A 16,342-nucleotide genomic window follows, 5' to 3' on the forward strand; every position below is an offset into this window, starting at 1 on the left:
AGGGTTGTAGCTACACTCCAGTCACACAGTGACACTTTAAGTTACTGCAGATAATTGGAATGTGTGTCATTAATATAAGACTGGAAAAGATCACTCAGATGAAACTTACAGTATTTCTTTATTGCAGTAGACAGGGCCGGACTGCCCATCTGGCACTTCTGGCATATTCCAGATGGGCTGGTGGGCTCGTCCGGTTCCACAGACAGATGGTAAGGCCGCAGGCAGCTTCTGGCTCTCTGGTTTAGCTGCCCTCACTGCCTAAAGTTTGTATCTCCATGGAAATGGGTGCGTGGATTTGCTACACATCCTTGTGCTTCGTGTTCTTGCACCCTTTTTACCCCCCCTCCCCCTCGTGATGTGCGCTTGCAAGTTTACAATTGCCCAATCCAGATAGGAGCCCCAGTTTGTCGCTGCCAGTAGATATTGGCACCTCTCCACAACAATAACAGACCATCGTGCTATATAAGCGTCTATGGGCCTAATTCAAGGTTGATCGCAAAAGGAAAATCTTCCTCTAATTGGAAAGTCCATGTGCACTGCAGGTGGGTCAGATGTAACATGTGCAGAGAGAGTTAGATTTAGGTGGGTTGTGTTCAAACGGAAATCTAAACTGCAGTGTAAAATTAAAGCAGCCAGTATTTCTCTAGCATCCATATGGGATATTGGGGACACATTAGTATAGATGGGGGTCCAAAGGAACCAGTGCACTTTAAATTTCTTCAAATGGGTGTGCTGGCTCCTCCCATCTATGCCCCCTCCTACAGGCAGTTTAGAAAAAAGTGCCCTCAGGAGAGGATGCACACTCTGCTAGCTCCAGAGTTTTTCTTCATTTTATTTTAAACTTGTTTGTTTCGGTATTCTGTTCAGGCAACAGCATACTTACACCGTGGGTGTTGGGGGCGAACACCGACCTTGCGTGTTGCAGAGCCGATTCCCCGCTGCAAGACCACTGCCCTGAGGGGTTGTTTGTTCAGCGGGGCACTGCGCCTTTGCTGTCGCAACCGCAGCACGCCGCACATGCCTAACGGATATATGAAGGTGAACGTCGGTGGTGAGCAGAAACCGGGGACCCCGCTAAGGGGGTCCCCCGGTTCATGGTGTGGCTTTCACATGGGTGAGGCATATGGGTCCTTCCTGGGGGGGACCCGCTATAGCCCCTGTGTAAAACTGGCTAGTGGTGAGCTGAACTAAGTATTCATGTAAGGTTACAGCAAGTTTTGGTGACATGGCCAGTATAAATATAATCAGTAGCTCCGGCGCCATTACAGGGGGCGGAGCTACATCTGAGCGGGCTCAGCGGCATTTTGGTGCCTTCCTCTGCATAAGCAGCAGCCTCATACAGCTCCTCTGGACTCTGACACACGCTGGATCACACACTGGTACTGGGTGTAGTTTAGGGGAAGAGCCACTATTTGTGCACATTACTTATTCCTAAAGAGGAAACCATTGTAAACAAACAGTTTTCGCTGCTATAAAAATGCTGACAGCCTCACTGGGGCTCTCTTGGTATGCTGGTGCATTCTCTTCCTCTGTGTCTCTCACATGCAATAGGGCAGGCTTGCATTGATAAATGGTCTGTGTTGTATGTGTATTGTTGTATCTTACTTTTCATCATGGTCAAACACAAGTTGCTGTATGCAGTGTGTGTAACACCAGATTCTCCCCACTCAGGTGGTTCCATTTCAGTGTAGTCAGTCATCACAAAACGTTGAGAATGTAGGAGATGGTCACGAGTTTTCCTGGCTGGGTGCAATCAAAACTAAGATGTCTGATATGTCATCTCAGCTCACTGCAAATGGCCACAAAACCCAAGAACTGCAACAAGCAGTAGCAGATATAGCTGCCAGGGCTGATGTTCCCCATCCCCTTATCTACTGCAGGTCCACATAAACGTGCTTTACCTGCACTTATATCAGATACTGATGATGATATATAGGATGATGCGGATCCCATAAGTGGGAATTCCACTCCTACACAGGGTATTGAACCCCTCATTTTAGCTATAAGGGATGTGCTAAAGCTCCCTCAAGACAAACTGGCTGTCACATTTCTTGACTCTAAAGAATTAGATGATTTATTTAAGCTAGTCTATAAAAATCCAGATAAGAAATATCAGGTGTCAAAACAGGGAAGAATCTCCGGCTGTAGACGTCTCCATCTCACGCCTCTCTAAGAAGGCGGTACTCCTGGCTCCTTTACAGTAAAGGACCCGGGGGATAGAACAATTGAGACCACACTGAAATCTATCTACATTGCTGCAGGTGTATCTCAAAGACCGGTCATTACAGTACGGATAGTGTAATGGTTAGCATTACTGCCTCACAGCACTGAGGTCATGTGTTCAATTCCCACCATGGCCCTAACTGTGTGGAGTTTGTATATTCTCCCAGTACTCGCGTGGGTTTCCTCCGGGTGCTCCGGTTTCCTCCCACAATCCAAAAAAATACACAGGTAGGTTAATTGGCTCCCAACAAAATTAACCCTAATGTGAATGTGTGTGCGCGCGTGTACATGTGGCAGGGAATATAGATTGTAAGCTCCACTGGGGCAGGGACTGATGCGAATGGCCAAAATATTCTCTGTAAAAGCGCTGTGGAATATGTTTGCGCTATATAAAATAACGTAATAAATACAAATAATACATAAATAATTGCAGGTTGCTAGATGACACATGCAATTCATTCCTGGGTTACTCAAATTCAAGAGGGTCTCGGGTGACATCACCCTGGTTACTACGGTAACTTCCCTAAAACACATTCAGGACACGGCAAGAGTTCTCTGTGACTCCCAAAAAAGAGACTGGCAATATTAATGCTAGGACCACTGCTATGGCTGTGTCAGCACGCATAGCCATATGATTGCGTCAGTGTATTGCAGACGCTGACTCCAGATGCAATGTGGAATCTCTTCCCTTTACAGGTGAATGGCTCTTTGGAGGCGAATTGGACGCATGGATCTCCAAAGTTACTGCTGGGAAATCCACGTTTCTTCCCCCGGGGCTCCGCCTGCTAAACGTACCTACCCAGGACTGTCTACTCAGTCCTTTCAGTCCACCAGATTTCAATCAAAGGCCAGAGGTATGCAGCAAAAGGCACCAGAGGTAAACCTAAGAAACCAGCCGTTGCCGGCTCTCAGGAACAGAGCACCAGTTCAGCTTCCGCAAAATCCTCAGCATGATGGTGCCCGCCCACTCCGGGAGGATCTCAAGGTGAGAGCTTGGTTACGTCACTTCAGCCACATCTGGGAAAGTTCCTGCCAAGGCGCCTGGGTAAGAGACCTTATTTCTCAGGGTTACAAGCTGGAGTTCGACGGTGCTCCTTCCCAACAATTTTTCAAATCCAGCTGTGGAAAATGTGTGTTACGCTACTACTGGCTATCGCAAAGTTAGTCCAGTCCCAAGTCATTGTTCCAGTACCCCTGCTACAGCAAGGATAAGGTTACTACTCCAGTCTGTTCGTACTGCCAAAACCAGACGGGCCTGTGAGGCCCATTTTGAATCTGAAGTCCTTGAATCCTTACCTAAAGGTTTTCAAATTCAATATGGAAACTTTGAGAGCAGTGATCGCAGGCCTAGAACAACAGGAATTCCTAGTGTCCCTGGTGGTCTGCCCAAGAAGCCCTACTTCCGATCAACATCCTGGAACTTTGGGCTATCTACAATGCTCTGATTCAGGCCTCCCTTCTGCTCCGGGATCATGCAATTCAGGTACAGTTGGACAATGCCACAGCTGTGGCGTACATCAATCGACAAGGAGGGACAAAAAGCTGGGCCTGCATGCGAGAAATATCAAGAATACTCCTCTGGGTGGAAAGAAATGCAAGAGCACTGTCTGCAATATTCATTCCAGGAGTGGACAACTGGGAAGCAGACTTCCTGAGTCGCCATGATCTCCACCGAGGGGAGTGGGGACTACACGCTGAGGCATCACTTACTTGCAAAACACCTGGTACAGCCGAAGGTGAAAGGGGGCGTGACTTCATTGCAGGGCCGTGGCTTCGCATTCTGATCCCTTTTTCGGCACATTGTGGGGCCTGGGGATGCGGGTTTCCCCCGGAGACTGATGCATCTGCAGTGCTTGCTTCTGCACTGTAACAGGAGCTGGGTTGCAGCACTTAATGATCTAGTGCAGCCCCCGGCTCCTGCCACTGAGCAGGAGCCAGTACTTTGGTGTCACCCCTCGGAGGGTAACACCCGGGTGCGGACCACACCCACCTTGTGACACCAGTGCCTACACTCTCAGGTGTTTCAACAGATCGTCGACAGGTGGGGTTGCCCCAGATCAACATGATGGTGTCTTGTCTCAACAAGAAACTTCGCTGCTATTGCTCATGAACCAGAGACCCTCAGGCGTGCACAGTGGATGCACTGACGTTGCCTTGGCCTTACCAGCTGGTCTACGTATTTCCTCCGATTCCATTGATCCCAAAGGTACTCAAGAGGATCCGACATCACGGAGTACAAGCAATTCTGCTTGCCCCGTCCTTCTCAATATCTACTAGGGCTGATCTGTCAGAGTATAAAATAGTAATTCCTGGGTAACATTACTCAATGTAGAGGTTTGCTTGGAGATCCATTTTTGTAATACAGCCTTTCTGGCAATAGTGACCAAAATCGTTAAAGATGGAAGCGGGGAGAACAATATGAGGGAAATGTCCATTCAGAAAGATCCACCAACAGAAAGTCTTTCCTGTTATATACAGATACTCCTGTCAGTTGTCTAATGAATGAGTGGACTTTGTACCAAAAACGTGTGATTTCAGGACAGTACCAGACATTATTTTGTACAGGTGGCCGATGACTCCTTGTACTTTGGCCATGAACCTGATGCCTCCTCCACGACGTGTTTTCTCTGGGCTTGAGAAAAATATGCCCTGTTTAAAAATGTAATATGAGTTTCTTGCAATCTCACCGACCCAAGATATTTCATTGTGGTGGCAGTGACTGCAAGAGGCGTTCAGGATGGTGGAAGTCAGGAAAACCATGAGTCCATGATTTCCAAATAGCTGCCTATAATCTTTCCAAATTGTTGGGTAGTAAATGCGTATACACAAACCGTAGTTTTATTGATGTGTTAAATCTCTAAGTGCATAAGGTATAAAATATATTTTTCTAATTCTATATACTCGTATATTTTGCAGCTATACAGGTATACCTATCATATAATATATCTTACATGGAAAATAAGCATATTCCATAGAGTTAGATGTGTGACCTTTATAACCGCATTAGTTCAATTATACGATTGATGTATCAAAATGTTAATACATGCGGCAAACTCTCCTCAGCAATACTTGATTAATAAGCTCCAGTTCCATAAAATTTCATGGATATAAACAGTCACAGATAGCTTTACCTATCGCAGGCAGTAAGAACGCAGTGTTCAGTTAGTGAATGGTCAGCCAGCGGTATGTTGCTACCTCACGCTCACATTAGTTATTCTCACCAAGCTGTATCTATAGCCGTCCTGGATATAAAGTCTCCTATGCTCCATTGAGCTGCTCGGCTGTAGGAGAGTGTAGCAAGTGCTTTGCAATATGCAGCGGGAGGGAGGCCGCAGCTCACGTACTCCTGTCTGTCTCCGTGCTGTATGGTGGCAATTGGCAAAAGGAGTGCAGTAGATGAGGGAGGGTGCCGTCTGTCCTTATCCTTAACGCGTTTCTCCGCCGTTCCGATCTGGTGGTTTCTTCTGAAGGAATGGTAATAGTGTGCACTCCAGGTAGTCACCTTTTTAAAGGCATCAGTGTCCAATCAAATGTCTCAGTTCATTATTAAGGTGATGCTCACACCTGGAGAATGTATTCAAAAGCAACTGCCCCATCTGGAGGTGATTAATATCCATTTAATATAAAGTATATCTTATCATTATAGAAATAGTATTATAAACATGGCATCATTGAGAAATTGCTAGTTTAATAAGCAACATGTATAAAAAGCATACATATATATATATATATATATATATATATGTATGTATGTATCTTCATTATTGATTTATATATATATATATATATTATAATCTTTAACATTCAGTTCCAGCAACAAAAGTTCTCTTTATGCTAAATAGCCTAGTTGGTTAAAGCGCTGGTATACCAGCCATAGAGGTCCGTGGTCGATACCCCTGTGGGGCTTTGGTAAATTATTTTTTCTTTCATCAAATTATATGTTCTTTATATCCTTCATTCTATAAATAGCTTATCTGGTCAAGTATCATCATTTATTCAAATCATTGGTGCATCAAATACAAATGTAATCTCTCATGAACACATTAGAGCTAAGTTTGACTTCTTCTTTTTCAACTTTAACATTAAATTCCAAGATCATAATTCTTCAATGGGCTAAATAGCCTAGTGGACTAAAGCGCTATTACACTGCGCAGTAAGACCCGGGTTCAATCCTCCAGCGATACTCCAACTTTTCTTCAGAAAATAAAATTACTCAATCTTGAATACTCATTGGTCATCTATTATTCATAACTTCCACCACCTTAAGAGCAAATACATATATATATTACATACAAATGTAATGTTCTATAATAAACATTTATTTTTATTTAGCTAGCTATTGATGATACCTTATATTTCATACTCGGAGCAATAGATGTTATGGTTTCTAAACAAATTCTGTGAAAGAGAAAGAAAGGGGGAGGGAAAGGAGGTTTTGATATCTGGATGTCACACAAATTAGATGTTGTTCATCTCAGTTGTGTCATTGAGACCTACAGGGGACATGGTATGTACAGAAAATATCCAGAGAGCTTCCCTTTTACATAGTTGATTGAATCTGTTTCCTCCTCTGTCTGTACTTTCTGTCTGTTCTATACCCTGCACTGATAAAACATTAACACCCCCTTTATGCTTAAAGTTTACGTGATGTGATAAGCTATGTGTTATTTCCACATGTAGAACATTACGTCTGTGTTAAATGAACCTCAGATTCAGTGTGCTGGTTCTTCCTATATACTGTGCCCCGCATACACAAGTGATTAAATAAACAACTAACGAACTCTGACATTTGATGATGTTTTTGATCTTAACTAGAGTCAAATCCAGCGCTTCTGTTCAAAATGTGGCTACACGTAATACATTTGGTCTTACCACAGTTATAACATCCTTTAATGATAGTACGAGAACTTATCCAGCTATTCATAGTAGCAGGATTTTTTAAAGAAGTTGATCCTTTAAAGCAGAGCTGGCCAAACCGGTCCTAGAGGTCTACCAACAGTTCATGTTTTCCAGGCCTCTCGGAGATCTGTAGAATTGTCAGTTAGGAATGAATGCAGCACATCCTAATTAGTAATGACTACACCTGTGCACCAGCTAGGTGGTCTGGAAAATGTGAACTGTTGGTAGATCTCGAGGACTGGTTTGGCCAGCCCTGCTTTAAAGTGACTTGGAGCCAGTAAATTCTTAAGATTACTTGTTTTTTGGAAAATAATTCTTAGTTGTTCTTCTATGCAGTTCACAAGCACATTATCATGTTTTAATAAATATTTTTTTTTTTAATAATTCATTTGATTGTGTATTAAATTTGAGATAAAAATAGGGCCTAAGTTTTTGCATTTTGGATACAGAATAAATTATTATGTTTTGTATTTAGAGCTCATTTAATTCTTTTTTCAAAAGGCCTCTTGGATAGCCCTGTGCAACAAATGCCTCTGTCAGGTCATGAACTTGTTGTATAAATTGTGTATCTTTTGAACAATTATGCCTGATTCTTAGGTATTGGCTCTTTGGAGTGTTCAATAGCCAGGGTTTGTAACGACAGCTATTAAAGTTAAGAAACTTACTGGAATCGACATATTTTTTGTGTGTGTAGATAACCAAACTGTTCCCTTCTACTTGGAGGGCAATGTCCAAGAATCTAATTCTTGTGGGGTGCTTAGTGTTCATAAATGTCAAACCAAAAGTGTTGTCATTTAAATAATGAATAAATGATTGTGTGGAAAACCCATCACCTTCCCAAATAAAGAACATGTCATCAATGTACCGACCATAGATCATCAGGTTCGCCCCAAAGGGTCCCTCCCAGACGTAAGTCTGTGAAAGGGTCCCATATATAGATTTGCAATACTTGGGGTGAATCTGGTGCCCATGGCGCTACCATGCTTCTGTAAATACAATTTGGAATCAAAAGTGAAAAATAGTTATGTGTGAATATAAATTGAATGGAATAAAGTTACACTGTGCTAAAGTAAAAATATCAGGACTCAAATAATTCTTAAGTACATTAATGCCTCCTATGTGTGGTATATTCGTATATAGAAACTCAACATCACAAGTCAAATGTACATAATCAGTTTCCATTTGATGTCTTTAATATGATTGATAAAGGGAGTCGAGTCTAGTATACAATTTTTAAAAAAATAACGTGAGGATGTAAAAATGAGTCAATGGGCTGGATTAAAAATTTCCGTCCTTCCCTCCCGCCCCCATCGCACCCGCCGGCAGTATTCAAATGTTAGTGCCGATGGACGTGATATCAGCATTTTAGCTCGCCACCCCTTACGGTGGTGAGCTGAAATGCATGATAAGTGACCCGTGTGGATGCCCAAATGGGAGATGGCGAAAGGTTCCAAAACGATTGTGAATAACAGAGGCGAAAGTGGGCAACCTTTCCGAGTGCCTCTATAAATGGTAAGATATTTTGAGATAAAATTATTAGTATTCTGGAAGTAGAAGAAGAGTAAAGAATATTGAGGAGGATCATTTGAAGGGGAAAGGCATAACAGTGTAGGATTTCAAAAAGATGATCCCACACTACCAGGTCAAATGACTTCTCAGCATCAAGTGATGAAAGGACATTAAGAGTGTTACCCAGTATATAATCAAAATGTTGTAAGACAGATATATCCTTCCGTATACTGGAAACAGAGTTTCTACCCCAAACAAAGCCTGTCTCGTCGCTATGTACTAGAGATGGAACTATATGTTTAAATCATTCAGGTAAAATGTTCGTAAAAAGTTTAAAGTCCTATTAAGTAGCAAATCAGGTGATAAGAACCTGGCAGTGAGTGATCTCTACTAGGTTTATGCAGGAGTTTTCAAATGGCATCATTGAAATATGGAGGAGTATGACCACCTAAGATATAATTGAAAAATGCCGTAAGAGGAGCAACCAGAGAGGATCACAAACGTTTGTAGAATCCCCCGGTAAGACCATCCAGTTCCAGGGACTGACCGGGTTTAAGTCCTTTAATTGTAGATAGTACTTCTTGCTCAGTAATGGGTGATGTAAGCGATTCACAGAACGAGAGTTGAGGAAAGGAAATACGGTTCCAGAAAGAAGTTTTGTTATCTTCCTGGATTGGTTTCTGCACATATAAATTTGAGTAAAATTGGTATAAGACGACCAAAATGGCCGTTCCACTATGCACTAATTTTCCCTCTGTTTCTTGTAAATCCAAGATAGCAGAATCAGTCCTATCTCCTCTAAGTAAATTGGAGAGGCGTTTGACATTTTTGTCCCCATGAATTAGAAAAATATATTTATTACTGCGTATTTTGCGACCCCCTGCGTGTTGTACAAGGGCTTCATAATGGATTCCACATTCCTCAAAAGCCTTTTTGGAGGAAGGTGTAGAGGAGTGGCGGAGGGTTTGCAATAACTTACATATGCTTTCCAACTCATAGTGGTGTCCGTTATGATGAGCTGTACAGTAGAGTATGTCACCCGCATAATAGCTTTTGCTGCCTGCCAATACAGAAGGGAGTCACTGGAGTGTAAGTCATTAGTAAAACCATAGTTATTCCAAAAGGTTTCTGGGGAGTCTTTAAATTTAGTAGAAGATGTTAAATATGCGCCAGGAACAGAATGTATCAGAGGAAATAGAAGAGCTAATAGTAAATCAAATGAATGAGTGGTCAGTGAGGTTAAAAATTTCAATAGCTCAAGATTTCTGCTGCAAGGTACACTGGGCTCCACAAGGAATGACATAGGGATGTAGAGTAGGATCTTGATCCGAAGCACCAACAGGCTCAAAGCTTTGACCTTCCCAAGATGCATAGTGCCGCCTCCTATATCACCACGCCTCCGTGCACAGGAGCTCAGTTTGTAGTTGGTGCTTGCAGTGCAAGCATGTAACAGGAAGTGCTGCTCCAGCAGCCCTAGAAAAAGCTTTTTCTGAGGAAAAGAGAAGACTACAAGGGCTGCAGCAGAGGCACAGATTGTTTTAGATCTCAATAGACATCGCCTGCTGCAGCTCCAGCTCCCCCAGTGGCGCTGTACACTCCCGTGCCCTCGTTGCCGGTTCCCAAAAGTAGGAGGGTCCAGTTTTCTTCCAAGTCACTCACATACGACTGGGGCTCTCCGGGATCGCGTGGCCGTACTTCGTGGGAAGGTAAGTGGGTCCCGCTCGTGGGACCTGCGCTTTATCGCGATCCGGCGCGGCCGGTGGGAGGCGGGCCGCGCGCGCTGGCGTTGACACTGTGGCAGTACAGAGACCCCACTAGGCGGCAAGGGCACGGGTCGTTTCTCTTAAAAACCGTTTCTTAGACAGCCCACAGTACCGGTGGTGAAGTCCAGCAGGGGGATAAGGCTTAGACCTGTAGCCCCTCCCCCGGCCCGAGTGCGCCATTTACAGTAAATGTTCCCATCCTGGAGCTGCATATCTCTCTCCCTCACTCCCAGCAGTGTTTGGGTTCCATTTCCCCATCTACACTGTTCCTGGGACTGCTGGGCGATGCCTCCTCTGTAAAGCCGCCTGTATATCAGCGCTGTGACTTTACAGGACACTTAAATATTCTACATGTCTGCTGACAGTGAAGGCTAAGAAAAAGTGCATTTAGTCAGGGTTATTTAGTACAAGTACCCTGTGATATACATCCAGTTCTTACTGTGCAGTGTTATATCTATTATCTGTATAGCTATATTGTATGGCTAGTCCAGTGCAGTGGTATTGCCTGTCATAACTTCTGCATTGTACAACTGTGACTATATGTGTGTGCATCTGGCTGCTGTGTGACCTCCATCTCGTGTTTCTCACTCAGCTTGCTATCCCTATAGTCTATAACCTGAGGGGGCTAGGTGCGTCAGGTTTATCATTAATGTAGGATACTCACAAGATATACTTACTGTGTATTTTCTCTGATTTTAGTCACCATATCTCTCCTAAATTCCTGTTTGTGCTGACTACACTGCACGGGGGTTTGGGTCAGGTATTGTGCTGCTGATATTGTAGTTACCTTATATTGCGATTTAGAACATGTCCGCTACTGAGGGTAATGGTTCTGGGGCTGATCCCACTGGGAGTGATGATGAAGCCGCAGATGCTTTTGAGGAAAACGTAGCAGCTGAGGGTTCTGGTTCTGAAGGTTCCTTGCCCCCCAGTGGGACTGTAACAACGGGGGTTCAGAAAAACCCACTGTGGGCTACCTTCTCCACGCTACTGACTACGCTAGTTACCAAACGAATGCCCCCTATGGGACCTCCTGTGCCGGTACAACCGTTCATGGCCCCCGCGGTTAGTCCGCCGTGGGCGGATCAATTGTCTACTCAGTTACAGCAATTGAACCATTCCCTGACGACTAAGAAGTCTACCCCTCGCCCGCCTAAGACCATGGGGTCCTCTAAGCGGGCCCTTACTTCCTCACAATCCACTGCTGTCCCTGACACCTCGTCTGATGAGGATGGCGTTTATACTGACCCCACAGATTCCGATCCTGATGCTTCTGATTGGGATGGTGTTTCACAAGTGGATGTTCCTGATTTATTGGAGGCTATCAAGGTAATTCTTTAGATTACGGATGAGGGGCCGTCCGTCCCTCCTAAGACACCGGATGGGTTTAAGCGTCAGAAGGTGGTTAAACAAGTTTTACCTCATTCTGATAATCTGGTTAATATACGTCAGGAACCCTGGGGAAATCCAGGAAAGAAGTTCACGCCTCACAAGAAGCTGCTTGCTTGCTATTTCCTTGCGCCAGAGCTGCCTAAAAGTTGGGAGACGCCTCCGCCAGTGGACTCACATGTGGCTGGGATGGTGGTTTCCTCAGCTCTACCTGTCACTACCATCACGTCTCTGAAAGAGCTTACGGGTAAGTATGTGGAGGGTTGTCTAAAGGTGATTTGCATGCTAGCGGGTGCTGCGCATAGGCCCACTATTGCAGCGACATGGGCTGCAGAAGCTATTGAAGCATGGACCCAAGAGCTGGAAGCTGAAATCTCTTCTGACCATGCTAGACAATGCTTGTCATATATTGTCACAGCTTCTCACTATATTAAGGAGGTGGCTTCTGATGCCGGTGTTCTGGTAGCCAAGTCTTCGACTACGTTAGTTCTGGCTTGCCAGATTTTGTGGCTGCGGTCCTGGTCTGTGGATCCGGACTCTAGAAAATCCCTGGAGGTACTCCCTTTTAAGGGAAATAACCTTTTTTGGAGGGACTTGTATAAGATAGTGGCTGATTTGGCGACTGCTAAGACAGCCTGCCTGTCTGCCAAGTACCGATCCTTCTGTGTCGAAGGCTAAAAGCACTTCCTTTTGTCCCTTTCGTCCTTCAGGAAAAGCAAAAGGTCACGTGTACCCCAAACACGCCCGCACTTCCAAACCTGGTAAGCCAAAGCCCAAAAGAGCCTGGGCTGCCTGTCAGTCAGCTTCCAAGACCGATAAGCCTGCAGCATGACGGGGCGGGCCTCCCCCTGGGGGACCCTAGGGTGGGGGGCTGGCTTCTAGGGTATTCCCAGTAATGGCTGAAGACCACTTCAGATGCCTGGGTACGGGATGTCGTCACTCGAGGTTACGCCATTGCATTCAAAAACCGTCCCCCTCATCGATTTTGCCTGACAGATGTCCCTTTGGATCAAGCAAAGGCAAGGACTCTTCATTCGGTAGTACAGACCCTCCTGGACACAGGAGTGGTGGTACAGGTGCCTCTTGCTCAGAGGGGCCAGGGGTTCTATTCACCGCTGTTCCTAGTCCTGAAATCGAATGGGTCCGCCCGGTCCATTCTCAACCTCAAGGCGTTGAACAAATTTGTGAGGGTCTCCAAGTTTTGGATGGAAACTCTTCGCTCTATTGTTCTGGCCTTGGAACCTGGGGATTATATGGTATCCCTGGATTTACAGGATGCTTACCTGCATATTCCTATGGCAATGTTGCATCAGCAATACCCGAGGTTTGCGGTTGGCTACCGCCACTACCAGTTTAAGGCATTACCTTTTGGTTTGACTATGGCTCCGTGAGTTTTCACCAAAGTCATGGCGGTAATGACGGCTTTGCTCCGCCGTCAAGGGGTCAGGATCCTGACGTACCTGGACGACTCATTGATCCTAGCAAATTCCCCAGAAATTCTCCTACGTCATCTGGATCTAACTGTCCAGTTTCTGCAAGCCCACGGGTGGCTCATCAACTGGAAGAAATCCTCCCTGGTCCCTGCTCAGAGCATGGTACACCTGGGAGCGTTATTGGACACTCACAACCAGCGGTTGTTCTTGTCTTAGGAGAAAGTCCTGAAGCTTCAGGACAGGATTCGATGCTTCCTATCTCATCCGCAAGTGTCGATTCATTCGGCAATGCAAGTGCTGGGCCTCATGGTTTCTGCTTTCGACATGGTGGAGTATGCTTAATTCCATTCTCGACCCCTCCAGAAGCTGATTCTGGCCAGGTGGGACAGTCTTCCTCGCCGGATCAGGTCTCACATGATCTCATTGACTCTGGAGGTTCGTCTGTCGCTGTGCTGGTGGCTCCAGGACCAAAGATTGAGCAGGGGTCGCCCCTTCTGGGTATCCAACTGGGTCCTTCTAATGACGGATGCCAGTCTGAGAGGCTGGGGCGCAGTGTTGGAGAAACAGTCCCTTCAGGGTCGGTGGACCAAGGAGGAGTCTATCCTCCCTATCAATGTTCTGGAATTGCGGGCGGTATTTAACTCATTTGAACCTGACCCAGCATTTGATTCAGAACCGGCCTGTTCAGGTATAGTCGGACAATGCCACCACAGTGGCTTACATAACTCATCAAGGCGGCACTCTAAGCCGCTTGGCAATGAAGGAAGTATCACTGTTTCTTCAATGGGCGGAATGCCATCTACCGGCTTTATTGGCAATGTTCATTCCGGGCGTCCTGAATTGGGAAGCGGACTTTCTCAGTCATCAGGACGTACACGCCAGTGGGGCCTCCATCCAGAAGTGTTTCAACTCCTAGTGGAAAGGTGGATCTGATGGCGTCTCGACACAATCACAAAGTTTCGGTCTTCGGAGCAAGAATAAGGGATCCTCGAGCAGCGTTCGTGGATGTGATAGTGGTTCCATGGATCTTTCGGCTGCCGTACGTGCTCCCTCCGGTGTCACTCCTGCCCAGGGTAATTCGGAAGTTCAAGCAGGAAGGCGGAATCCTGCTTCTCATAGCTCCAGCGTGGCCCAGACGGCACTGGTTCTCGTACCTCCAGGGCCTCTCGCTAGAATGTCCCCTTCTACTTCCACAATGACCAGACCTCCTCGTCCAGAGCCCCTGTGTCTACCAGGACTTGGCCCGGCTGGCTTTGACGGCGTGGCTCTTGAAGCTTCCGTCTTAAGGGCTAAAGGGTTTTCTGAGGCGGTCATTCAAACTATGTTGCGGGCCCGAAAACTGGCTTCTGCTCGGATTTACCATAGGGTCTGGCATTCTTACTTTGTTTGGTGCACATCTAGCAATCATGTTGCTTCCAAGTTTAGTACAGCCAAGCTTTCGGCTTTTCTTCACAGGGCCTAGACTTAGGCCTGCGTCTGGTTTCCATCACGGTTCATATTTCTGCGTTGTCGGTTTGGTTCCAGAGAAAAATTGCAACCTTACCTGATGTACATACATTCACTCAGGGTGTGTTGCGAATTCAACCTCCCTATGTCCCGCCTGTGGCTCCTTGGGATTTGACGGTTTTGGAGGCATTACAAGAGTCTCTGTTTGAACCTCTTGAATCAGCTGACCTTATGTGGCTTTCCCTTAAGGTGGTGTTTCTGCTGGCTATTGCCTCTGCTAAAGGAGTGTCAGATTTGGGTGTCTTGTCTTGTAGTTCCCCTTATCTGATTTTTCACTGTGACCGGGCAGTTCTCCGGACTCGTCCCGGGTATTTACCTAAGGTGGTGTCTTCGTTCCACCTTAATCAGGAGATTGTGGTTCTGGCCCTTGTCTCTCCTGACTTGTCTTCCAAAGAGCGGTCTTTGGATGTGGTACGGGCTCTCCGTATCTATGTGGAAAGGACAGCTTCCATCAGGAAGTCTGATTCTCTCCTTGTTCTGTTTGGTCTTCACAAAGGTGGCTATCCTGCTCTCTAGCAGAGCCTGGCCTGATGGATTAGAATGGTGTTTGCACACGCTTCTGTACAGGCTGGCTTTCCAGCTCCTGCTACTATTAAGGCCCATTCTATTCGGTCTGTTGGACTTTCTTGGGCGGCCCGCTGTGGTGCAACCCTTGACAAATTGTGCACGGCGGTAACCGGGTCGTCGGGGAACACGTTTATTAGGTTCTATGTTTTCGATACTGCCACTTCCCAGGATGTTTCCTTTGGACGCCAGGTTCTTGTGCCCACTACAGTGCATCCCCTCCCATAAGGAACTGCTTTAGGACATTCCCTATGTCATTCCTTGTGGAGCCCAGTGTACCCTGCAGCAAAAAAAACGAGATTTATGGTAAGAACTTACCTTTGTTAAATCTCTTTCTGCGAGCTACACTGGACTCCACAAGGCGCCCACCCTGATGCACTTCGCTTCTTTGGGTTGGTGTGGCTATAGCCGCTGGAACTTTCTCCTGTCAGGAGTGTGGTGTTTGTGGCAACTTGCAGTTTTCATCTCTTTTATTTGCTACTGCATTGGGCTGGTTAACAAAACTGAGGTGGGGTGATATAGTAGGCGGCGCTATGCATCTTGGGAAGAAGGTCAAAGCTTTGAGCCTGTTGGTGCTTCAGATAAAGATCCTACTCTACACCCCTATGTTTTTCCTTGTGGAGCCCAGTGTACCTCGCAGAAAGAGATTTAACAAAGGTAAGTTCCTACCATAAATCTCGTTTTTGCTTTACATACACAGGAGTTAAATAATAAAAGATAATCAAATCTGGAGAACGACTTGTGGTGTGAAGAATAAAAGATGTTTATTTTTTTATCCACTAGGGGGCACAGGATTCATTACGCTAGGTATAGGTTCAATACAGAGGCGTCCGGGCACCAATGGGTTACATTTTATTACCCAGCAACCCTCGGGTCTCCTGTTCCCTATACCCCGCCCCCCTGCCAGTTTTTAAATTGGTGCTGGCATGAGCACCATGAAGAGGAGCTAAGAAGCTCCAGGGTTACTGGACACCTGAACCATGCTTAATCACCCAGTGGCAGCACCGGTGCGCGGGCAGGTGACTTCCACCACGGGACTCACAGGAGGTGCACACA

General features: G+C 45.8%; 1 protein-coding gene across 1 annotated transcript in view; it reads left to right on the plus strand.

Moving 5' to 3' along the window:
• LOC135054648 (zinc finger protein 268-like) overlaps positions 1 to 16,342 on the plus strand; it is a 247,646-nt gene that overhangs the window by 81,524 nt on the left and 149,780 nt on the right. The window lies entirely within an intron of this gene.

This window comes from Pseudophryne corroboree, chromosome 3 (genome assembly GCF_028390025.1).
Source record: "Pseudophryne corroboree isolate aPseCor3 chromosome 3, aPseCor3.hap2, whole genome shotgun sequence".
NCBI classification, from domain to species: domain Eukaryota; kingdom Metazoa; phylum Chordata; class Amphibia; order Anura; family Myobatrachidae; genus Pseudophryne; species Pseudophryne corroboree.